Source organism: Meleagris gallopavo, chromosome 13 (assembly GCF_000146605.3).
Source record: "Meleagris gallopavo isolate NT-WF06-2002-E0010 breed Aviagen turkey brand Nicholas breeding stock chromosome 13, Turkey_5.1, whole genome shotgun sequence".
In the NCBI taxonomy this organism is placed as follows: Eukaryota; Metazoa; Chordata; class Aves; order Galliformes; family Phasianidae; genus Meleagris; species Meleagris gallopavo.
Window position 1 is genome coordinate 3,693,812 of NC_015023.2, and position 24,684 is coordinate 3,718,495.

The 24,684-nt window shown below is 41.0% G+C and overlaps 1 long non-coding RNA gene across 2 annotated transcripts; it reads right to left on the reverse strand.

The window, feature by feature from the left end:
- Window positions 1-2,039: 2,039 nt before the first annotated feature.
- LOC104912936 lies at window positions 2,040-23,015 on the reverse strand. Of its 2 annotated transcripts, none has more exons than XR_002119227.2 (2): window positions 22,046-23,015; window positions 2,040-3,548 (listed from the first exon to the last, which is right to left on the reverse strand). It is a non-coding gene; the product is annotated as an uncharacterized LOC104912936 (long non-coding RNA). The 2 variants fall into 2 exon arrangements; XR_004161173.1 differs by lacking the exon at window positions 2,040-3,548 and adding an exon at window positions 8,199-19,505.
- Window positions 23,016-24,684: the final 1,669 nt, after the last annotated feature.

The window sequence follows — 24,684 nt, forward strand, 5'->3', positions numbered from 1 at the left end:
CCGCTGAATTATCACTTCTTTTTTTTTCCCCCTTGAAAAGGACTTGGGGGTCTCTGAAGAAACAATCAGTCGCTGCTCTGAAGGAAAGGAGCGATACCATTCAGAGCTACTGTAGCGTAATGTGTTCACTTGGGCAGTAGGAAAACCCTTTATGAAAATTAGTTACAGAGCCCGAAACTCTCTCTCTCCCCCCTGCCCCCGCCTCCCCCCCCCCGTCGTGCCAACCGCAGCCATTGTGCGCACAGGGCTCAGCGCAGCCCGCCCGCACGAAGTTGGCCCCGCTCCGGCTCGGGGAGCTCCTCCGTGCAGCCCCGGCGCTGGGGAGAGGCGGGAGGCAGCGGTGGGGCCGAAGCGGGGGAAAGGGATCCCCGCCTGCTCCCTGCATCACCCGGGGGTCGGCGCTGCCCGGCAAGCGCGGCCGTGCCCTTGAGAGCGCCTGTGACCTCACGGCAGGGAGATTTGGTTGTGCCCGGATACATCCTGCAGCGGGAAAAAGCACGGCGCGGAGATTCTCCTGCCAGATCCCTCCTTTCTTCCCGCAGAAACTTCTTCCCTAGGCAGCTATTTTACTAATTTGCATATAGCGTTTGCCTTAAGACAGGCAAATTTCTCTCAAAAATACTAAAGAAAAGAAATAGGCGTCCAGCTGTCACCAAAGGGACCTCGCTCAGCCCCTGGCGCCCGGTGCCGCTCCGCCGCGGCGGGACGTGCGCAGCAGCGGCCCCGCGATCCGCCCGTGCCCTGGGCCGAGATGCACTGAGCATCGGCGGGTCCCGGTTGGCACGGCCGGGTCAGGAGAGAGGTGGAAATTGAACAAGTGTGACACCGGCATTGATTCGCTCTCTTTGTTCTCGTGTCATCGGTACACAATGGAGAGAGAAAGAAACGTGACTTAAAAATCGCAATTAAGCGGCTTCCGTGGGTTAGTTCTTGTTATCAAATCCCATTCCTTCTCTTAAAAAGCGCTTCCAATTTTAAAATAAAACAGACAGTGTAAAATACTTTCATCTTTCTATTGTAAGAGTTACTTAAATTACGACTGGAAGTTTCCCACAGGCTCAGTCAGGTCTTGAAAGAACGGCAATTTTTTTCTACTGTTTTAAAAGTATTAACTTCCTTTCAAACATCCCTTAACCTTTAATGTTTTGCAACTTGATGAAAAGGTCACTTTGCTTGGAGTGGGTGCATCTGCTTCGTAATTGTTCTAATATCGAGCAGAGCTCCATCCCAATGCTAAGTTCTTTTACGAAGGTTTTTTTCCCTTAATACACTATTGGTAAGGTTACCGCGAGTAATTGTTCTAAAGGCAGAGAGCCACAGACCAAAGGATGCCTGCACCTTATTTAATTTCACCAACCTCAGATGCTCAGAGCTGCATCCAACAGATGACATCAGTGGGGCTCTGAGAAGAGGAACCTGACCAATTTCACCTCGTCCAACTGGGGCGAGCCTGGGGCAGGGCAGGACCAGCACAAACAGATGGATTTCTGGACCCTGCTGCTTAAGGAAGTATTGCTGAATACTGACCAATATTTCCCTGAGCCTGCAGCAAGCTCTGCCCGCTCACCTCGGAGCACTCTGCAGGGAACCGTGCAAGGAAGCAGCGCCACAGGTGGGTCAAGGCCCAAGGAGCAGCCAGCGATCTGGAGCCACCGGGCAGCAGTTCTCACCAACCAGACCTAAGTGATGCCGTGTTACTAATCCAATTATACCTTCCATCACTTGCTGTGAGGGCAACGGAAGCCTTTCAGTACGTGTAAATCAGCATTTAGCAGTGGGGACAACACTACTTTGACCACTTAGCCAGCTCTGGTACAGGCAACCTATGTCCCTTCCCACGCAAAGGGAACATGTCCATGCCCTTCCTGGGCTCACTGAGTCCCTCTGGGGCAGAATGGGGCCTGGGACAGGAAGAGAATCCCCTTATCCACTGCACTGCAGCTGCACCAGACTGCAGCATTCAGAGCAAGGATCTGAAACTGAAGCACTCATCACTCTAAAATACAGCAAGATTTTCTCATTCTTACACAATTCAAACATCTAGTGAACGTGTTTAATTAAAACTTGGCTATACATTTTTTTTTAGATTAAAAAAAAAAGAAATGAGCTAATTATACTGCTTAATATTCTAATAAGTTTTTGTTCTTGTTTTTAAATAACACACTTTTTTAGCCAAGCCAATCCCTTGAGGACCGCTTCCTCATTTATAAGGCAGTCCCCAGTGGGAGTTAAGAGGAGGCTATTTTATATGAGGAAAATGTGTTCTGAAAGAGGAGCCCTACACAGATAACCCCACATCACATACATCAGGATGGAGGCTAGAACACGTATTCCAGTGATGCAAATCTTCCCTTGCAATAATTTGCTCATTAGCATTACCAAAAGCCCGGATACTGATGCCTATGTATTTGTTCTTGTATTTTTCACCGCACTAATGCTTTTCACTAAAATTATTTTAAAATTTTGCTTTATTTAATGAATTTAAAGGTCAATCCTCTTCCTTTCCATATGCAAATCCTATCAACAGTAGAGGCTTAAAATTAACGGGAGTTAATATACTAGAAGCTCCCTTCATGCCCAAACCTCACGAGGGAACAAAATAACCTCAAGATAATTTCACCAAACTCACTGCTTTCTGCTGTTTTTGAGTCACCAACCAGCAGGCAGCCGCAGTATCCTGTGGGTAGGGAGAAGGGATGGGAGGGCAGGTGCGAGCTGCTGGCACAGCAGGGCACAGCTGCAGCCCTCTGATACACACACAGGTGTCACGTAGGACCTGCAGGGTCTGACGGCATTTTTTAACTACAGGTGTTGGTGTTACAACTGCGTCACAGGGAGATGGGAAGGGACTGCCAACCCCAGTGCTTTTCCTCTGCAGGCCCTGAGGAAAACATTCCCCATGCCACTGAGAGCAGCTCGGCTGACATGACTCTGGCTGCCTCGGGCCATACAGGATCTGTCTGCCAGGCCTTTCAAGCAGCTAGGCCAGGTGCCCATCAGCAGAGCACCGCCAGCCCAGAGCGTTTCTCTGTTGGTGGGGAACAGCAAAACCCCTGCAGTAAGGCCGGCCCTAGGCCTTGGTTTCTCGGGGATGGGCCACGTGACTTAGGGCCAACCAAGGACCACAACCACAAACTCCAGACCCGCAGCCTGACTGACCTGCTCCTGGTGTGCCAGGTCTACTGCTCCCAGGGATTGCAGAGCTGCCGCTGGGATAGGCTGCAGCATTCTGAATCTTCTCACAGAGCTCAGCAGTGGTGCGGTGCAGACAAGGCTCAGGAGCTGAGCCCTCACAATGCCAGCAGCACAGATGGGCTCCCGCTCCTCTCAGACTGGAACAGATGACATCGCGCTGTCCCACGGCTTTAATGGTGGTTAAGGCCACCTCTTCCTTCACGGCCCTGATGTGGCCGAAGCACTGGCAAGGGGAGGGCTGGACGCAGGCAGCACTCTGAGGTGATCCTCTGTGGTGCTGAGATCTGGTCCATGTTCAGTCCTGCAAGCTGAGATCGCAGGCTGACGGACGCTCACAGCTCCTACTGACTTGTCTGTAAACCAAAGAGCACAGTTAGGTCTTGTATTTGAAGTGCATGACAAAATAAGACTTACACAGCTTATGCCTGTGAGCGCTGATCGCTCTGTTTCCAGCCGAATGGCAAAGCTCAGTAATTGTCCAGGTACGTCACAAGCTCGAGGTTTGCATTTTTACAAACGTTGGGTGTAAATTACTTCCACAAATAGGAATCTGGACTCGGTGAAACAACACAGTTGTCTGCTATAGCAAATCTGGTGTTCCTGGATTCAAATCTGCTGGAGGCATTCTGGATTTTAATTAATATATTGCTTCATATGTATGAGAATTTCTCTTTCTCTGTTTTTTTTTTTCATCTGTTTTCACACACTGCACTTCTAGTTTAAACAAAACACATTCTCTGCACTGCTCTCCAAAGCAATTGAATAAATATCACAGACTGTATAGATCCGGTAGCCTTTCCAGTGAGCAACACAGCAGTCATGCTTCACAGAAAAGGGATAACATCCGAGAGTGCAGCTGATAAGAGCAACAATTTACAAAGCAAGAGATCTGTTATGCAGTGAAAGCTTTATTACCATGACTTGACGTTACATCTCCAGCACATAAGGGTTAATCATGGCAGCAGTTTGCAGCTGGCTGCGCTCTCGGGGGAGCCGTAGCGATAGACTTCTGCGTGCAAGACAAGGTCAGCACCGCTCCCCGGGGTCAGCCGGCCCCACGATAACACAGCTCCCAAACTTTGGCCCCGAGGAGACACAGGTGCCAAACCCATTTTGTGGTCTGCTGTAGAGCGCTTCTTGTGGTTTTTCTTCTCCTCGATAAAAACACATACATAGCTCTGTGGTATATAATTGGACGGTGAGTTTTCAGAGCTACCCATCAGTGGGAGTTTTCTGTGGCAGCAGTGGGTTTGTGAGCTGGCCGGGTACATGTAACATTTCACGGGAGACTTACTCTTAGTGGACTGATAAAACAGAGCAGGCAGTGCCGAGTGGAAGGGCCAAATCCTGCCTAATTTGTGCAGGCTCACTGTTTAAAATGCTCAAAGGGTAAAGCAAGCAGAATTAGACTGTAACATTTTATTAATATTTATCTTCTATTGCTACAAGACACAACAATAATCAAATAAGAAAAACTTTAATCCTCAAATGCAGCTTTAATCTTCAAATTGGTTAGCTTATCAGAGGGGTAACATTTATTTCCAAAGACAGACTGCTCAGAAGGATCAGCTGAAATGGAAACCTGTAAGTGAAAGGATGTAAGTTTATTGGGCAGTGTTGTCTATATTTATAGTTTCTGCTCAACCCGTATTTCTGTTTTTATATGCATGTGTCAAAAATTAATATACGGCAAACTTCACCAACAGTTTTAAGAGATCCTAAAATATAATAAAATCAATAAATGATGTTCTGGCATAAACGTTTCTGTAGCTGAGGGTGGTCAGGTTCAAAGGGCAACATCTGACCATTTCTCTTTCCCACCCTGCTGCGGAGTAGGACCCTCCCCTCAACTTCAAATCACTGGGGAGAGGGTAATTTAAGCTATACTTGATGTACCCTATACATCACTGTCTTCAGGACCAGGTTTAAAATTAAACTCTGATGTACAAAGTTAAACAAAAATGAGATAAAAATTGGCAGGGGTTGAAGAGGGTCAAAGTAGTCAAAACACAAGGTAGACTATTGCTTCTTTTGATTTATGTTATTCCGTGCAGTAAAAAAAAAATAAAATTATAGCTTTCGTGGAGACTTTTTTCATTGAGAATAACGCATTCCTAATTTGTTTTCTATAGACTTACAGGGCATTTGCTCTAGGAGAGGGAAGCATTTATTTATTTATTTAGTTAGTTTGGCAGGGGCAGAATATCATCAGCTGCTGGCAGAATATTCAAATTATCATTAAGTGCGACCTTTGTCACTCAGCAGCAAGTGAAAGAGAACAGTGTTTCACTTTCTGTTAGTGGTTATCTTATAATGCACGCACATATAGGCGCATACTCACAGAATTTAGCTTTGAGGCAACTCTTTTAAACGCAAACAACGTACTACAGTCACATTTGGTAACAGAAAGAAGGAGTTCAGTGAACGTTTCCTTTCTCATGTTTTACATGCACATAATGCAGTTACCCTCCAGAAATTCAGTACAGGAAAGATGCCAAATGGAGGATTCTTTTGAAACCAATTCAAGAAAATCTTTGCAGGAAGTTAATTTTTTATGATGTAGTCAACTTTTCCACATATTGCCATTTATATGGTTAGTGTGTGGACTGCAGGCAAAGTAATTCGGAATTGTAATCTTTATTTTCTCTAATACGATAATGAAATCAACTACTATCCGCTGGAATCAAATGATTTTTTTTCTGTGCTACTCCAGTGAAAGGAATACAGGAATTCTACTGCCTAAACTGCCTCGCTAATGGGAAAATGAAGAAAAATCAGGTCCTCAAACAGCTAGTAAATAAAAAAGTCCTCATTTTAAGCATGCAGGTTGACATGTAAAGATGTTGGAATCTTTTTAAAGATTTTAAAAACCCCTGATTAGGCAAGGGGTTTGTTTTATTGTTGGTTTTTTTCTGGAAAGTTTTTAATTTTACTAAGAAAAAGTCCTATTGACTCTATATGGATTTCAGCTGGCTGGAGTTGGCTCGTTCTTTCTTGGGTTGCATGAGGGCATTGGTCTACGAAGGGATCTAAGCTTTAAAAATGCCTGAGCTTAGTTTTAAATCTAACAGGAGAAAAACACTGTTGAGACAATGATAAAAGAAGAGTTTTTAAAGTGCTGTTTGATTAACATTGACAATGAAGATTCTCTGTTAATTTACTGAGGGCATACCTCCCATTTAGTATGCAGATTTTAGTCTTTCAATAAGTCTAAGTGATGCACTGTATAAAATACATTTTACATGTGTGATTTTACAGGACTGATCTGCATATATGCCTTTAATATGCATGATTTGGCAAACAATTTATGTAACAGCTAATGAACGCAATTTTTCCCAGACACCTGATTGGGAAGCTGAAAGTGAAATAGACCTAAAACCAGCAAATGGTTTTAATAGGAATAGCAAGCAAAAATAAAGATCAAATGCTATAACGGGTCCATTATATCACTCATAGTCTAGTGTGCCAAACCCTCTGAGTTTAACAGCAATATTTTTTCTCCTATCAGTGAAGACATTTTCAAATATCTGTTTTGTTTTGTTTGTTTGTTTAAAGTCTTTTGAGGTCACAGAGAGAACTAGTCACGCTCTCTGTAACTACAGCAGATTGCGTGCAGCAAAGAGCAGATGCAGGAGCGAGTTGGTTAGGAAAAGATGATACGAAATTTTTCTTTCTCTGTTACACTTTAGGAATCAGGAGATCTATGAATTAAGGAGATGGTGACAAAGGTGACAAGGAAGTACCACAGTATTCAAGTAGGATGAAAATGCTTTGAGAGCCTGGAGGGTTTTAGAATGAAGGTTCAGACAGAACAGGAGCTACTCTGAGGCCAGTAGCTGGTCAGAAAGCAGGTGAAGAACAATAAGGCACAAATAAATTAAAAAGAGGGAGAACATCAGCTGTTAGACCTACAAGTAATCCTTTAAAAATCATGTGCTCAGCCTGTGACACAGGAGATGAACTGATTGATTCCTCCTTGCACAAGGCAGCTGGCTGGGGGAACTGCTCCACATCCCAGCTGCTCACTGACTCCGCTACCTCACCCAGTCACCCAAGACTATGATGTGTCAAGGTCCCTACATGTGCTGGTCCTCTGAGGGCTTAATTCAGAGCTCATCAAAATCAATGGGAAGATTTCCACTACCTTTGCGGTAGATCTTGTTAGACCTTTTCCATCTACACAGCTCCAAGAGAGGTTTTCATTTTGATGTAAATATATACTGTCTGGTTTTACTGTACAGTATTTTTATGGAATGAAATTTGCTCGCCAACATCTATAAATACTCTAATTATCAACAACATTTCTTCAATCCTTGTTTTATCAGAAAAGCAATCTCACCAGAACCTTCTTCTGTGTCCAGTACATTAACTCGCTCAAGCACTCGAAAGGTACCATGCTCTGAGCAACAGTAAAGAACTGAGCCTATAATTTAATAACCCTCCTTCTGAGTAATTAGTATTCACTCAATGAAATTCAGGCTTTGCAGAGGTCCAGTCAAAGGCCTAAGCACCATTTAAGTCCAGCTGATTCCCTAGGGCACCTCTGAGCTGAATTGGGCCCCATTTTATTAAATTATAATAGAAAGACTGCCATGTCAAGTATTCCAATGCTGAAAGACCCAACCCCACAAGACCTCACACGGATAAGTAATCATCACTTATGCTAATAGCACATTTGACTTCCGTGGGATGACACATGAGGATGGACTACTTACTTGACTAAGATTAGTAAGAACGGCCATGTTACACAGAACAAATGACTTCTAAATACCCAGCTGCAGCAAAGTGCTGACTCCCATCAGTGAGTGCTGTGAGGGTGAATGAAGGGCAGGATATGATCTTTAGAAGCCTCGATGAATGCAGTTATTGAATTGGTGACAGTTTTGCAGATTTCTAACTTATAATAAACCTCAGCTTTGCCTCCTCAGTTACAAGTTTCTCTCTGCCATTCCTCTGTCCTACTTTCCTTTTCTTTTGCCATAATCCCACAATTGTTTTTTTTGTTTTTTTTTCCCCACTCTTCTTTAATATTTACAAGTGAATTTAGTGTTTTGGAACACATTTAAACAACAAAATCACAAAACCACGAATGCTCCTATTTACCAGCAGAGCACACTGCTTGGTAGTATTTCTCAATTGCTTTGAATGTCCCACCCCTCTCTTCTGCTGGGATCAGTGCAGCCTCTATGCTCCTTTTTGTCCTTGGCTTCTCCCTTCAAACCTGATGATAAAGGCATCATACTGGGTTTGTCAGTCTAGTGGTTTGTCTGAAAAAATGCCTAAGTGTTAGGGCATCTGTTTAATACTTTTTTTTTTTTTCATGCAGTCACAGGAACAAACACATTTCTGCCTTTATGCTCTACAAGGCATTTGTAGCAACATCCTAGAAGGAGAAAAATCTTTGCATCTCACCTGCCTCAGTTTCACTTATTTTACAAATTCCTTTTGGCATAGCTTTACTTTCCTAATTTTCTTCCATTCATTTAAAAACAATTTCATAGCATTCTCTTATGCTGCTCTTACTTTTTAAAACTCTTTTTTTTTTTTTTCTACCATTGGCTGGAGAAGCTTTATCTGAAAGTAGTATTGTTGTCATCACTGGTGACTGCCTTCTAGGGGTATTTACAAATCCAGTATTAATTTGTTCCTAAGATCTGGGCAAAAATATATATCTGGTAGAGGATTTGTAACTAGTATACCGAATTTATCCAATCCCAAATCCAAAATGATATAACCTAATCACAAAGGAACCCCTAGAACCCACTTTGTTTGACCTATACTGTAGAAAGCCATATAAAGGCAAAGAAGATAATTATTATATCATTAGCAGTACTCTTCAATGAGTATTTTCCATTTTCTTGCAGGCTTCTAGCTCAGCTGTAACAACTGCTCTGTTTTTGTGTGCCTGTGTGTTTTGCCAATCACAAGTGAAATAAAAATGCCCTAATTTCTGCAACTCTGCTTTCATTACACTGTAAAGCACTAAAAGCAGAAACAGTTTCCTGAAGAACCCCTTCATAGCAGGCCCTTGAACAAGATGACTGTTTCTAATAAGCAACAGCTGTCGTTGTGGTTTTACTAGTCAAATGATTCATGTCTTTTGCTCAGAAATGATAAGTGGAACAAATGTTTACTTAGATATGTAACAGAGGAACAATTGAAAAATAGTAGACTGTCAAATAGAAATATTTTCCTGTTATCTGATCCTTAACAATTAGCCTGAATTGGTTTTAAGTCAGAAGGCAGCATTAGAGCAGTGCAGTCAGCATTGGTAAAGAGTTTAGCTCAACTGTTTTGCAAACAGAATTCAGCAGGCTGTGTTGGAAATGTTTGCCATGGCCTTGAAGGTTTGGGGGCTGCAAGCAACTCTGTGCCAGCTGCCATCCACCTTCAGTCCTGGCAATCTCCCCTCCTACCTTCAGTCATCTTCAAAAGGAAGACAGTGAACTTTCCCCTTGGTTTATTTTGTCTTCAGGGAATATCAACGTGCCTCTCCGTTGCTTGGTCTTGAGTGAATACCCCCTGCTTGCTACTGCTTCCCCAGGGTTACAGGGACTGCTGGGAAGAGCAGATTAAATGAGGAAAAGTATTCTAATGCAGGAGATTCCAGGCTACGTTCAAGGACAAAACAATTGCATTACTCCTTGGGTGCTTGGAAGGAGAAATTAAAGGACCTTTGGTGTCTCTCTGCTGTGCCTGGAAGCTGCTGCAGTCAGAGAGATTTGATACCACTGTGGCATCTCAGGGCCAGAGGTAAATTTTTGTTAAGTGCTAGAGGAAGCAGTGGTAGACTAACTTCTATGAGCCTAAGAGGACAGCATCAAAAAGCAGTATCTGCTGCTCTGAAGAATGGAGCTGGGGAAGAAACAGCTGCAGAGGAGACCAAGGGAGCCTTGGCATACTCAGTGTGCAAATGATACCAGTGTACCTGCCTGTAATTTATTTGAGCTTATATTGATGCTTGCCAAGAAAACAGGGTTTATATCCACCTTTAGTATGCACTGATTCTGGACTTTGACAGAACTCCCTTGCCAATATTGCTGTGTGACACTGCAATGAGTTGCACAGATTCTCAGAGCTCTGGTTTCCCATATGTAAAACAGTGGTGATATTTCCTCTCTCCCCTTGCTTAGCTTGCCAGGCTCCTGGGACCAGCAATCCTTTATTGTGTGCCTTTGTATCATCTTGTACAACAAGACCCTGCTCTCAGCAGCTGAAGATTGTAAGTATCTCTGAAATATAAATAGATACTAATAAGAATATTTTGACACAAGATGGAATTTTATATTCTAGAGAGGGAAATAAAATATGTACTAAAGTCTACTAAAGTGTAAGCATGAGATCAAATGATAAAATTCTTCTAGGAACAAAGAATTGACACAAATTTGTGAGATTAAACTGAACTAAAGCAACAAAGGCTTGTTCTGGTGGCTTATTCACATAAAGTATATGAAAAGGTAAGTGAGATGATCAAATTACCCTCACAGCATGGATTTTGACATGGATGTAGACTAACTGAGTCACTGGAGGACTGAGCAGGTGCGTTGTTCTAATTATACCCTCAGCCTAGTGAGGAAGGAGCAAACTTCCCAGTTGCTTCCCTGGTGGAGATAAGGTGTTATCAGCCATCAGCAAATGAGAGGGGAGAGCAAGGACAAGGCACCTGATGGGAGAAAGAGGAGGGAAGGAGGAAGCTAACAGAGCACGTTCATAACACTCCTCATCTTTTAAAAACGTATACACACATCTACTCTGAGCCATTTGCGTGCCACTTCTGAAACTCATTTCACATGTCTCTGCTTAATCTTTCTGTATAGCAAGGTACACTTTTTTTTTTTTAACATTTTCTATTTTATAGTCTTGTAGTGAGATAGCTGGCTAAATATGATGTTTTATTTGTTTATTAATTAATCAACAACAGGCATACTAGGAGTTACAATCCAAGCAGTCCCACACATAGATTTTTATCACCATATAACATAACCCAAGGGAAATATGCTTTCTTTTTTTTTTTTCTCAAGAGCATAAATGGACATTTCTATAAATTGCAACTACTTGGGAGCATGTAATATGCAATATTATTCATCTTTGTATTCCAGGTGAATCCAGACTAGACTACCAGCCTCTAGGGGAGTCTGCTTCATATAATTATCAGTATTCAAAGAATGATTGTAGATGTTGTAGCTTAACAGCAGGTGAATGGTCCTTATCTGAATATTAAATAAAGTGCAACTTGATTTCCAGGTTCTCTCTGACTAAATGTTTGCAAAGTCATTAGTGAAAGCATGCAGCTATAATCCCAGCCACTCTTTTTCTTACAAAGGATTTCTGCTTTTGTTTTTAATTCCTTTACAGGATGAATTGTTCACCTCCCTTTCCTATTCACACAATCTTGTCCCTTGGTTGGACTACCAGAAACATCAAGGAATCTGCCTTGTAAGTAGTACCTACACTTGTCATTTCTTTAAAATCAGAAACAACAAAAGAAACGCAGGGAAGAGCAAAAAAGAGAAAGATTTATTATTTCCTCTAAGGATTATCAGAGCTCTGAGTGTTGGGAAAAGGCTGTTTAGTAAACTGCTCCTTTGTCCTCCCAAGTTCTGGGAACTTGAGCTCTGTATTTGGTTTCCTTGTTGCACGATCTGTGAGCAGCTTTATATATTTATTTAGCAAAAGCCTTTTATTACTGTTTTAAAATGTGGAATTTAATGTACTTGAAAACTATCTTAGTATCTCGATGATGGATGCTATGCAAATATAGTAGATAGTTGTGTTATAGGAAAATTAATAGCAGCAAAGAAAAAGAACAAAAACACCCCCTGCTGAGCAGAAGAGAACAGACCAGAACTGGCAAAGGAAAATTAATGGAGATAAAGGAAAAAGAATTACTGTGGGACTATATAAAACATGATCTTGAGGCGCAAGCCATGCCTCAGTCCTTAGCTGAGAAGAGTACAAGAATCCTGCTGGAGAGCTGTTTTTAAGAGGACTGTTTGAAGCTCTCCAGCAGTGTACGTAAGCTAGAACATCGGCTGCATTCTTTGCCAAGCATCACAAAAACTTTACACCCACTAAAGGTCCACTTTTGGGCCAACAGCGATAAAGCATGTAATCACAAAAACCTCAAATCTGTCATTTAATATCTACATCAATCAATCTAGATAGCTAAAACAACACCATATTCATCGCTGTGCCATGCCATGCCATGCACTACTCTTAGGTGGATTCTCACTTATTCTAAGCTGTAACCTGTTGAGTTTTTGGCATGACATAGAAAAACTATTTAATTTTCAAGCAATATACTTCTCAATGCTGCTTCAGGCTTCTGCAGGCTCAGGCAGATGGTTCTGCTCTGTCTACACCTCTGCAGAAATGTGGAGTAGAAATGTTTACTCAAAAAGGGAGGAGAGAAGAAAGCTGCACACAATTCTGTGCTTAGCTCTGAATTATACTGAAAGCCAGGTAGTCTCAGGGGTTAGAGAATCCAAGGGACTCTGCTTATGTATGCTCAAGTCCTGGTTTTTATGGTGAAAATACATAGTGAGAGCTTTTTCCAGCAAGTTAGCACTGCTATATTGTTTTCTTGTTTGTTTTTAAGTTTTTAAAAGGTAAAAAAGTAAAGTGAACAACAACATTGGGTTGAACAATGCAAAATAGATTTGCTCACTTGCATTCAAATAGTCCTCTCCTCCCTCCCCACACAGCTATCTTTCAAAGCCTGCTGACGAAATTATGAAATCCTTATCGTAATTTCATGTTGACTGTGTAAGAATTTAAAGACCCTAAGTTTTGGAATTCTCACCCACCGAGAAATGGGCATTCTGTAACTCCCTGTTTCCTACTTTTGTTTATAGGGACATCTACAGAGGAGCTGGGCCCATTCTGCATTTTGTACCTATGCCACAGTACAGTTGCCAGCAATCTAGGGAGCAGCCTGAAGCAGTGTGGTTTTTTCCAGTCCCATATTCTTCGGTATACTTATGTGAAAGTGAACTGTACAGATCAGTTCTGATATTTCTGTTTTCCTAAGTTGAAAAGAAAAAAAACAAACAACAAAACAACAAAGAAACTGAGCAACCTTTCCTTTTTGTTTGTATGTGCAGCTGTGATGATTTTCTGTTAAGGGAAGCACTTTTGCACATTTACACAGGAGCCCTTAAGTACTTAATGGAGACTCCATCCTCTAGGAACAGAAACACAGTATTTTGTCCAGGGCAAAAGGCAGAAGTTAACAACAACTTTTTTTTTTTTCTATTTCCCATTTTTAATATGTACAAAATAATAAATAAATAAATAAATATTAAAAAAAGACAGAGAGAGAGAAAGAGATTAAAAAGGAGAAAAGATAGAGCCCAAATCGTCTATACAGTTCATAACTTAAGTATTCAGCCTTGCACAAGTGCCAGCTACCTGCAGTCACAGGGACTAGTCCTGATCTATCCTTAAACACACCCATATTCTAATGATTCTTTTTAGCAACACCAGAACACATGTTATTTGTATTCATTTATATTTTTATAAGCTGTTGAAGCACTTGCACACCTCTGGATTTAAAAACAAGCCCTGCAGCAGGCCATCTGCACTTAGAAACTGATGGCCAAACCCAAATCCAGCTGAAGCCAGGGGAGATTTTGACATTTATTTTAATGGTGAAATTATAATCTGGTCAAACTACAGTAAAGGGTAAGATGATTTGCTTAGGGAGGGATGAGGGTTGGCTTTGTCCCTGTCATCAACCACATGCTGGCTGATTTAAGAATGAAACTTGGACCTGTTCACAGAGGTAATCAATCTTTAGATCAGACCCTCTTGTTCAGCTTGGCTAAGCATTGGGACAAACAGAAAAATAGCAACTCTTAGAGAACACGAGAATGTACCATGCTTTAATATCTAGTCCTCCAGAAACTAAGAAAAAAGAAAATCACCAAACAGGGAGCTAATCCAGAATATGCTTCCTTCGGTAACTGACAGAGTGAGGCTGGTAAATAGAACAGTACAAATTTTACAATACACTTACATTAGGAATGTAATTCTCTCTAAGTCTATAGTACATACAAATTTTCCAAATTTCTGATGGAAGAAGACTGGGGAGAAATCTGACCCAAGCTCAGCAAAGACTTTTCCCGTCCCCTCATGCGGAGACCCCAAGCAGCACAGCCCTGGTCCTCTGCAATCCGTGCCCTGCCTCTGCCTGTTGCCCTGCTGCAGAGAGGGTGGGCTGTCCCTATGAACCTCAGCAACTTCCACGACTCAAAGCCTTGAGCCAAGGGCTCTCTTGACTGCTGCTTAGTATATGCCTGGACATTTACAGCCCATAGCCTGACAGAGGCCCACAACAGGTAAATTACTGTTAGCCATAGAAGCATTCCTAAACAGATGAGGGTGTGAGCTATGCAAATATTTACCCTATAAATCTGTTGTGTGGCTTGGGAGTAAAACAAAAGCCACTTAAAAATTTCCTCCAAATTTGGCCATAGCATAGTTGTGCTAGTTCAAAGAAACAGAGTCAACTTTATTGTTATTAGTGCTTGGATCAAAGAAATTATGAAAATAAACATTAGACAGAATGATAATCAACACTGGAAAAGAAATGTTTACTAAAGATTTTCTTCTGTGTTCTCTTACCAGCATTAATAATATTTTCTTTTTCTAAAGTTTTCTTGCTTCCTTCAAAGAGATTGATTTCAGTAGAAAGAACAAACATATGCAAATAAACTGAATGATGTTATACCCCCTGCCCCTATCCCCCCAAACTGCATCAGATAATTCCATATTGTTAGTCTGCATTACATTTTTATCAGTTTTTTGTCTTAATCAGATATGAGGCTCTTGCAGTACATCTCCAGAACCGAGCCGTGACCCTGATGTGACTCTACAGCACAGAAGCAGCCTTAACCCTGCTGTAATCTAATAGTTCAAATTTAACGGATTTGTTTTTTCAGTGGAAATAATGGCTTCCTGTCACAAAACAGAGCCACAGATTACATATCTGATAAATGGCTTTGGCATGATTTTTTCATGTAACACACAATTAACAGGGCTTTTTCATAAGACCTCATGGTTTTCAGATCTGGTGAAATCATTAATAAGTTCATTACTGTGTATTTTCTTCTTGAAAAAAAATCAACACTTCTGCTGGTGCTTTAAAAACAAATAATACTTTGCTTAAAAAGAGTTCACCTGTGCTTTGCAGTGTTCTTTTAGCCTCAAAATACTATACTGAAATTATTATCCATGAGTGTTGATGTGTTTGGTTTCTTTTCATGAGGCATATAATTATTATTGATAACCCCAAACATAAACAAAGTAATCTTGATTTTATAAGCTACCACCCATATGGATGCTGAAAATTTCCACATTATAGCTACGATTGTTTTTCGTTTTGCCATAATCCCTTAAATATTACCAACTAACAGCTGAACAATACGTGAGGATATGTACAGCTCTTCCACGGACAGCACTGAATACTTTGAAGGAGCCTATCATCTTTTTCTTGCTTTTGAAGTTGCGGTTCAGAACTGCTCGAGTCGCGTTGGTTGGTTATCCTCAGCCCACCCAACCACCAGCCCTACACTGCTGTGTGCTGCTAGCTCCTGGCGCTTACAATGAGGTAATCGTCACCTTGTAGTTCATTGGTGTGAATGCTGGTCAGATGGCCTGTATTTTATTAACAGAAATAGGGTCACAAGTCAAATACATGCTTGGGGTCAGTGAACAAATACAAAAGAAGATTAGAGGGACAAAAGAATGTGACTGGAGGGGTAAAATCCCACTGGGGGTTAATCGAGCAGAAATGTATCAAAGAATGTAAACTGCCCTTTCTTTTGTTATTCATCGTACAGGACGGAGTTCCTATGTCCTGCTGATTTCGGTTAGATAGAGCATCATCTCCAGAACGCTATCTTTGAATGAGCTTTCTGTACATAGCCTTACAGAAGGACTCCTACCACACACTAATATTACTTTTAGTATAATAACGCCACCATTACTAACAACAATAATTAAAAATGCCCAGCATAAACATATGAATTACAAAGATTTGCTTCACCTAATATTGTACTATGCAGACTGTCTTTAAAAATAAGAGAAAAATAGCATACAATGTCATGTTTCTGGGATTCTGTTCTGCCCGCAGGACCAAGAATCCACAATTATACTGATTTAGCTCCCTCTTGCAAAGCAAATGAATTAATAAAAATTTATCTGAGGAGATGGCACTGTATTGCTATAGTTTCTGTCTTTTCTAAGAAAGACTATCCTTTCAAAAGGCAGAAAAACAAAAAAGGAACTAGCATCCCTGATTTGCACCATAAGTACTGGACTTGGTAGGGCCCAAACGGCAGCAGTCAAGAAAAATCATAGGGTACTTAGCAAGCGGCAGCTGATTTGCTCTTCTGATACATGTTCATCGCTCTTTCTGTGACAAGAAGCAGAATATTCTGCCTTATTTGAGCTAGGCACATTTGTCTAATTCTTTAAAATCCCAGCAGTAGAAAGATTCCCTTTTCATCAATTTCCATTTATTATGCTTGTAGCTACATATTGTAATATGAATTCTTCTACCCATGTATGCTGCATATCTATAGATTTTATGTTTTCGCACATCACATGAAAAGCATATTTCAAAACTATTGCATTACCATGTGCCAGAATAATATTGCTATGGAAATACAAACACGTTATCAAAAGAGCATAAAGCAGTGGAGAGAGGGCAAGGAATCCTTAGTTCTATGACTTTGTGCCATTAACTTACTGAGCAATGTTGATAAAGTCTCTTCATCTTATTTTGGCGTACTTTATCTATAAAATAAGCAAGATGTCCTTCTCCAAGGCTGAAATAAATGTTAACTAGTCAATCATACCCTTCAAAAGCAAAACTGGGATTTTTGTCATCAGCGTCGAGATAAATCAGGCTGAGAGACTGTAAATCTCTAAGTTTCAAAGAAAGACACTACACAGATGAAAATTTCATGGCCAGATATAAACTGTGGTAGACTGCTGAAGGATTAATGTGAAACAAAATACTGTAAATGAAAGTGTTCCTTGAACTGAAATCATTGGCTTCCCTAATTACCAATCTAGCTACCTGTACATGCTTTTCCATACAATTTATTTTCACACATTATATACCTCCTTCAGGAATACACGCATTTGATCCTGGATCATTTAGCAAAGCAGACATTGTCCTTTAAGCTAACACTAAGTGCACACTTAAGTGTTCAGCTGGATCAGATTGCAGAGCACTGTGCAAGGCTGAGCCTTTCACAGGGCCACCTGTGGGATTTTCCTCCTCTTTGAACAAAGGCTGCGATGACAGTCTGCACACACAGCGTCTGACCTAGGATCAGCAGCACTTTATGTGCAGACACCCACATAAAGATTTTCTTTACAGAACTGGTTTTAAAATGGAAATGGCTCACTCTCCCCCAGCTCTACTGCTAGACAGTGTTTACCCGATGATCCACAGGAGCTTGTTCTCAACGGGAGCCTGTACACAACTTATTTGTGGGTTAGTGGGCTGGAAATCACACATTTAGGATACTTTCTGAAGGATGTCATCATAATTCCTGCGCTTAAAAGTGTTTAACATTGCATATTCATTGCATACTTGAGAAGATATGATTTATCACAGAGTGGACTGAGACTTGCTAATAAAATAATAACAGACATTTAATGCACAAAAATGTCTATACAAAAATAAAAAACAAACCTCTTTTGCCTAAACTGAGATGCAATTAATACATTTCTAAAAAGCTGTAAGTTTAAAGCAGCTTTCCAAGATTTACATTTTAGTCATTCTAATCCATTTCTATGGATTACAGTCCACTAAAACACAATATTCTGAAGTCTTTGTGCTACCTCAGTGCAGAAGCACTATTTAAAAGAGCTTTTTTTAAAAAATAATGTGGTCAGAATGCTTTAAGAGATATCACTTTATGAAATATAATTAATTATCTTTGTATCATGTGGAAGGGACATGCTATATACTTTGAACAGTGGTTCTGAGATGTACTGAGGTTTGCATAATGCCAACCAACATGCTATATTACTTCTTAAAGGCTTGTGAATAAGAATTTTAGTACAGTCACAACATATATATTGGACTCTTCTAGTAAATTGATCACTCAAATAAAAAGAAAGGAATGTTTTTGATCTGCAAAGAAGATGGGCAAAAAGAAAGCCTGCTCATCTTAACTCTGCGTTAGGGAAAAAATGAACTTTGATCTATCATATTGCAGAGCTGCTTGTATTTCAGTGGCAATTTATCAATTCTTTAATAGTCAAAGCGTCCACGTAGTAAAAGCTTCTTATTCTTCCTAATCTAATAGCTATTATTTAAAATTTTTATTCTGTATGACTTACTGTTCAGTTCAGAAGCAAGAAAGCAACATTATTTCTTAAGAATTCTCTTTCTTACAAATACTGATGAAATGGAGGTCAACACTACATGTTTTGTGCTTCCTGGTGTAAAAACAATGCAGAATCCCACCTTCATACAGTTCTACACCTCTTACCTAACCTCACAGGCAGCGCCACATGTCAGCAGCAGGACTGCCTTCAGGCCAGGATTCAGCAGCACCGCCCTTCAGGGAACGCTTTCTGTGTGTGCTCTGCAGCAGGTCCCATCACCCTGTCCACCCACACGGGGCTGGGTGACTTCCATCCTGTGAGGAGCAATTAGGAAACCTCCTCTGTGCTCCAGCCACCATGAGTGCTGCAATTTGTCTTTACAGGGGAGAGAAAAGGGCTCTTTGCTTTGCCCTGCTGCACAACATGGGTGGAAGGATATGTCCCAAAGTGGCAAACCCAGCTCCGTGGCAAGTCCCAATTTTCTTAGCTGAGGTCTGCTCTGTATTCCCAAGACAATGGAGACGTGAGGATATTCACATCTTGTGGGCCTCTCACAGAAGGATCTGAAATAAGGTTGAGTGGCTTGCTTTAAAACATTTGCTCTGTAAGTCCAAAGAAAGGAGCATTCAAGAGTGCAGATCTAAACTTGCATGTTGTTGTTGCTAAACATGAAACCTGAAGGTCAGAATTCCCACAGTCAACCACTCCTACTCAAAAATACATCAATGTATTTGCTAAATGGAAACTATACTCACATCACATCTTATCCTAATGTCACAAAACCCATAAAATTACAAATCAGTTTTAAAGGAAAATACATGACAGCAAAATATAAGTACACAAAAACTACATTAAATATCAGTCTTCATTTGTCCTTACCACTTCAACTTACCTCTCAGTTCAAAACTACTCACTGCAGTGCACAGCTTGAGATAGTCTAAGATCCATTTTAGAGTGGACTGAAATATAAATGACAGTTCGCACTACACATGAACATAGACAACTGTATAAAATATTTAAATAAAGACAGAAAAGAACAGAGGAAACCAACAGAGCCTTTGGCAGACCCAGCCGTTGGGAATTTAGCAGCTTGAGATTCATTGCAAATTTCATCTTTAATGTTATTTTTAGTTCAATATTTTGTAGCACTCAGAAGTAAATCTTTGTGTGCTGTCTCTTCCTTCTTGTGCCTCTTCCTTTTCTGATCTTTCCTTTTTTTAAAGAAGCTTAATATATTTTCAATACAATTGATTTGTGACATGTTTTGTGGTACTTGTTAGTTACTGTTTCTTCATACAATTCAGTGCAAACCATTACACTGCTGTTTCTTTTTATCTGCTGAATACTGATTGCAATAATTGAATACAAACGGTACCCCCCAATAGTCTTTGTTCCACCATACCTTGCCTTGCATTAAATTCTCTTACATTAATTTTGATTGTTGGGTTAGGGTCAATTTTTCTTTTTTTTTAGCTTCCTTCCACTGCTCCAAATATTGCCACACACCATGCTTTTTCAGAGCAGTTTTGATTTTATCCTCCGGTCTGCTCTTTGTCTGTGTTGTAAAGCAACAGTGAAACAATATAGAACTGGGAGAGACTGAGAGAGGAGATGGGGTAACATCCATCTACAGAGAAGGAAAGCAAGGCTCTGCCTGGCATCGCCTCTCCTGCACCCCCTGCCCAGGCTGAAGTACGGCAGGTGGGGTAAAGAGCTGGTCCTGGTGCTACTTGTCCCATGCTGTGCCACACAGGCCAATACAGCGATTGGCCCCTTCTCTGCTGGGACAGACACCAGTGAGGCCAAGAAGTGGACAGCATAGGCATACGAGCAGATTGCTATGGGTCAAAGCAAGCCACAGAGAAGCTACAGGACAGTGGCCCCACTGCAAGCATTCATATACTTTCAGCCAAAAGCGAATGCAAGATAACTGACATGCCAGTGGAAGAGAAACAAGAGTATTTCTATCAGACACAGGGGAGTAGGCCTGTGAATGTGGCAATTACCAAAATTTCTGAGAAACTAAATTCTCATCCTGGGTTACCCTACAGCATGCTGCTCTACATTCACACTCAGGTGTCTTGTTTAAACCCAAGTCCAATTTTGTCTTTTGTTATTTAACTTGCCAGACCATTCCTCTTCCTCCCATTGCTGTAATTATAATTTCACAGTTGTGCCATTGATCATGACATTAGAATTAGACTATTCCATACCCTGTGGAACTGACAATAGCTCTGTGATGTTACATGAGAAGGGGACCATACAGGAGATGCTTATCTGCATAGTATAGTATGAACACCATAAACCTACTTTTACTGTAGTTAATTCCAATTTCATCAGCCTATGTCCCACTGTTGAGGACTATGCTGAATTTTTCCTTTTTCACAAAAATAATCACAAGAGGAGGACCTTCCTGTCCATAAAGCTTAAAAAATGCAAGAGAGGTTTTTAATTTCAAAAACCTTATTTCTGATGTACTGACATACTAAGCAATTATTCAATGGCTCTCACAACGCAAGGACTATGAGCCCCAGTTAAATGATCAGGCATCAGTCTTATACAAACAAAAGAAGCACTTCATCCCCACAGTGCATAATGAAATTATGGAGCTCATGGCCATAGGATGGTGTGGAGGTCAAAAGTGTAAATGGACCATAAAAGGGATTACATGAAATCATGCAAAGTAAAATCCATCACTAGCTACTAAACATGATGATCAAGAATAGCTTCCAATCAAAGTGCCTGAGATACAGCTCCTGAGAGGCAGAAGCTCACGGAGGGAGAAGGATTGTTGTATTCTAGCAATACATAAGAGCTCATACTCTTTTTCCCTAGGCATTATTTCCTGCTTGCTCCCAGAAGTCACTGGTCTGTGTGGATAGTTTCCCTGACTCAGGATGGCAGCTACTGCAATGTACTAAAGTCTTCACAAATCTTAGCTCATTTTATTTGACATCTTATGTTTTAGAGATTTTTCCACGATAAATTAAACACAAGTTTATTAAGAAAAAAAAGAAAAAAAAGAAAACAACGTAAAGAGCCATACAGAGGGCAAAAAGAAACTGAGGTACCCAGAAAAGATGGAGATTCGGAGTTCATGCTTTGCCACATGGCTGTGTTTCAGGATCTCACTTTGTGCTAACAGCTAAGTTCCAAGTATGGGCCTGAGGGCCTGCAGTGCTGGAACCACTGCTCATCATCGCTTTCACTGCACTGAATCATTTGGGCCTCTCCCTGCATGAGTCAGGTTTTGAAAGCTGAGCCTCCTCCATCCCGTAGGATTCATTCACCTGTCCCATTACGGCAGTTTCACTATTTGTCTAATGACAACTACAAGTAACGACCTGACTCAAGTCATGTCAATATTCTGCCAAAAACTACCATTTTGCCCTCTCAGCCACCTCCTCCCACCCACCTATAGGTTATGGAACTGTGGGATGGTTGCCAGAGAAATGCAATAAAAAGTAGGAAATGACATGCACAAATAAAACTCACTTACCTAAAAGCCCTGTGCATCAGATCTCTTTGTGTTGCTTCTTCACCCCCACTCCTTTACTTCCAACACTTGTTTCACCACTCTTCATTTCCTCTTCCTTTGCTGCCCATTTTCTTCACATGTTCTAATTTCTGCTCTATTTTCTGTCTCTTTTTATATACTAGTTTTTTGTTTTGTTTTGTTTTGTTTGTTTTGTTTTCATTCGGCTGAAAATGAATAAATTAACGCTTTCATAATTTTTCCTTGCTTTTGAGCCAGTAGAGCATCATGGTATCACTTCACCATTTGTTTCCTCTTTCCACCTTCTTTGCTACACATTTTGTTGATGCTTTTTATCCTTTTTCTGGTTTTCCTCCATGGCAATCAATCCTTCTGGGCAACAATCCCTTTTCAGTGTCTTCATCCCACCTTCTCCCTGCAGAGCTCCTGTTATATCCCTGCAACAGTGCTATCGAGAGCGATTCGAATTTCCAGATTAATTTGTTGCGCTTTGGAAGTCTTGACAGGGTGTAAGTGTTACACTAAACATGCAATACTGAGCATTTCTGATGGAAGCTTTCTGGATTTACGGACACGACTTCATGGAGAAGCAGAGATGTGAAATGGAGCGAAGCAAAGCACCGTGCCAGTGTGGGGTGGAATATTCTCTCTTGCTTAACTCTGTCTAAGCCACTTATTCCACTGTTATTTGGCCTTCCAAATGTCAGAGGTCATTGCCGCCTGAATGTTCTTCCAGGATCCGTCCCTGAAATCTGGACATCCCTCCTGCCAAGAGAACACAATATTAGGAACAGTGCTCTGTTTTAGCTTACAGTTGCTCATATTTTCCAGATATTTAAAACCACTTAGAAGAAACGTCAGTTGATTGAAGCCGCTGAGTGGGCTGCTCATTGCTTCATCCCGCGGCCAGGCTGTGCTTGCTGCTGGGGGGCTGCAAGGCTGGCCCTGCAGCTCACAGGGTCGGGTCTATACATCCAGTACACGCATGTTTGTCAAGGTCTAAATACACTGTAAACCAGATAACGTGTTTAAAATTCAACCCAATGCTGCTTCATCACTATTAGTCACAGGTATACTCAATTCTTAAAGGGAAAACAGTGTTTCAGGCTTGTAAAGTTAGTGAAAAAAATGGAAGCAGCAGTGGCTTTAGCATGTATTTTCTATGCTAAAAATTGAAAGAATGAGAGATTAGGTAGTAACATCCAGAGGTTGGAAGGGAACCTGACTAACTGTGGATTTTCTGCCATAAACATTATCCTGGAAACAATATTTTTGTGTTTCTGTTCCATAACTTTGTTAACAGCACAATAACCCAAGACAGTATCATTTGCACAGCACTTTTTTTAATGCCACCATGCATGAAATACCATGCATAGTGCAAGCAACAAAAAGTATTCCCATTTTGCATCTTGTTTCCATTTATATTAATTACCAGTTTATCTGTGGAAGAATTGTGCAGTATGGGTTTTTCTTGCTTGTTCGTAATAGGTCGTTCATTAAAGAAAATACTAGGAAATTATCTTCTGTGTCAGTGGATACAGAATGCCATCTGGGAAGTGAAAAAAATGAAGAGAAATCAGACTGAAAAAATAAATGATTAAAACCACGAAATGAGTTGTACTTACGGAAACTAAATACTTTAAAAATCCCAGGTGTATCAGGTAGGCTGTAAAAACTGGCACAACATACAGGCGATGCACTCACACCACTGCTCCCTCTCAGGGCCTTCAGTGACTCTGTCACCATGTCCCCCTGTCCTCATGTCCGGCTGCCCATCCTGGGCTGGCTGTTGCACTCGGCCTTGGCACACCGGCACTGCATGGATGCTCTCTGCCATTTCCTCCTGCAGCTGTCTGCTTCCTGGCAGCTCTCCATTCTGTTCTGAGCTTTATTCCGAGGTGCTTTTTAACCAACTCTTTAGCACAGGGCAGTTGCAATATAACAGCCTCCTCCCTGGAGCCACAACCAACAGGTAGCTCACAAACTCCTCCTGAAACTTGGGGTTCCCTGTTCTGACCCCACCTGGGGTAACCTGAATTTCACCGCTTGTCTTGGTGAAGTCAGGTGGATGGGCTCAGTAAGGAGGGAGATGCCTCCAGATAAGGAAAACATACAATATACTGATAAATATATTAAGATAAATATGGCCATATGCCAGTTTTTCCCCCTCATAAATAAGGCTTTTGTTTACCAAATGTTCAGTTTTGGTTATGTCACTATAAAAAAATCAAGCAGCTGGTAATTCAGGCTTGATTAGCAGGTCTCCAGTTTTGATTAGTAAATTACTGTAGTAATCAAGGTTAATTCTCATTTCAGAGCTATGCCACAGATTTTATCTCTTCCAGAGAACTGGATTTACCACTCTGGAAAAGAAATATTTTAATAAATGTGACAAAAAACATCCAGGAATAGAAAGCAAAAGCAGATCCAACAGTTTTTAAAATATAGGGAAGGAGTGCAGCAATGCCATTCTAACACAAAATGGTTAATGTCCTAGGAATAAAACTCCAAGATGCAATTTTGCAGATGATTTCCACATAATATATGCAGAGATTGCATTGCTAATTCCTTTTACCTTGTTTTTCTATTTCTATCTTTAAAAATTGCTTTCTTTGGATCTTCATCTTTCATTTTAAGAGGGG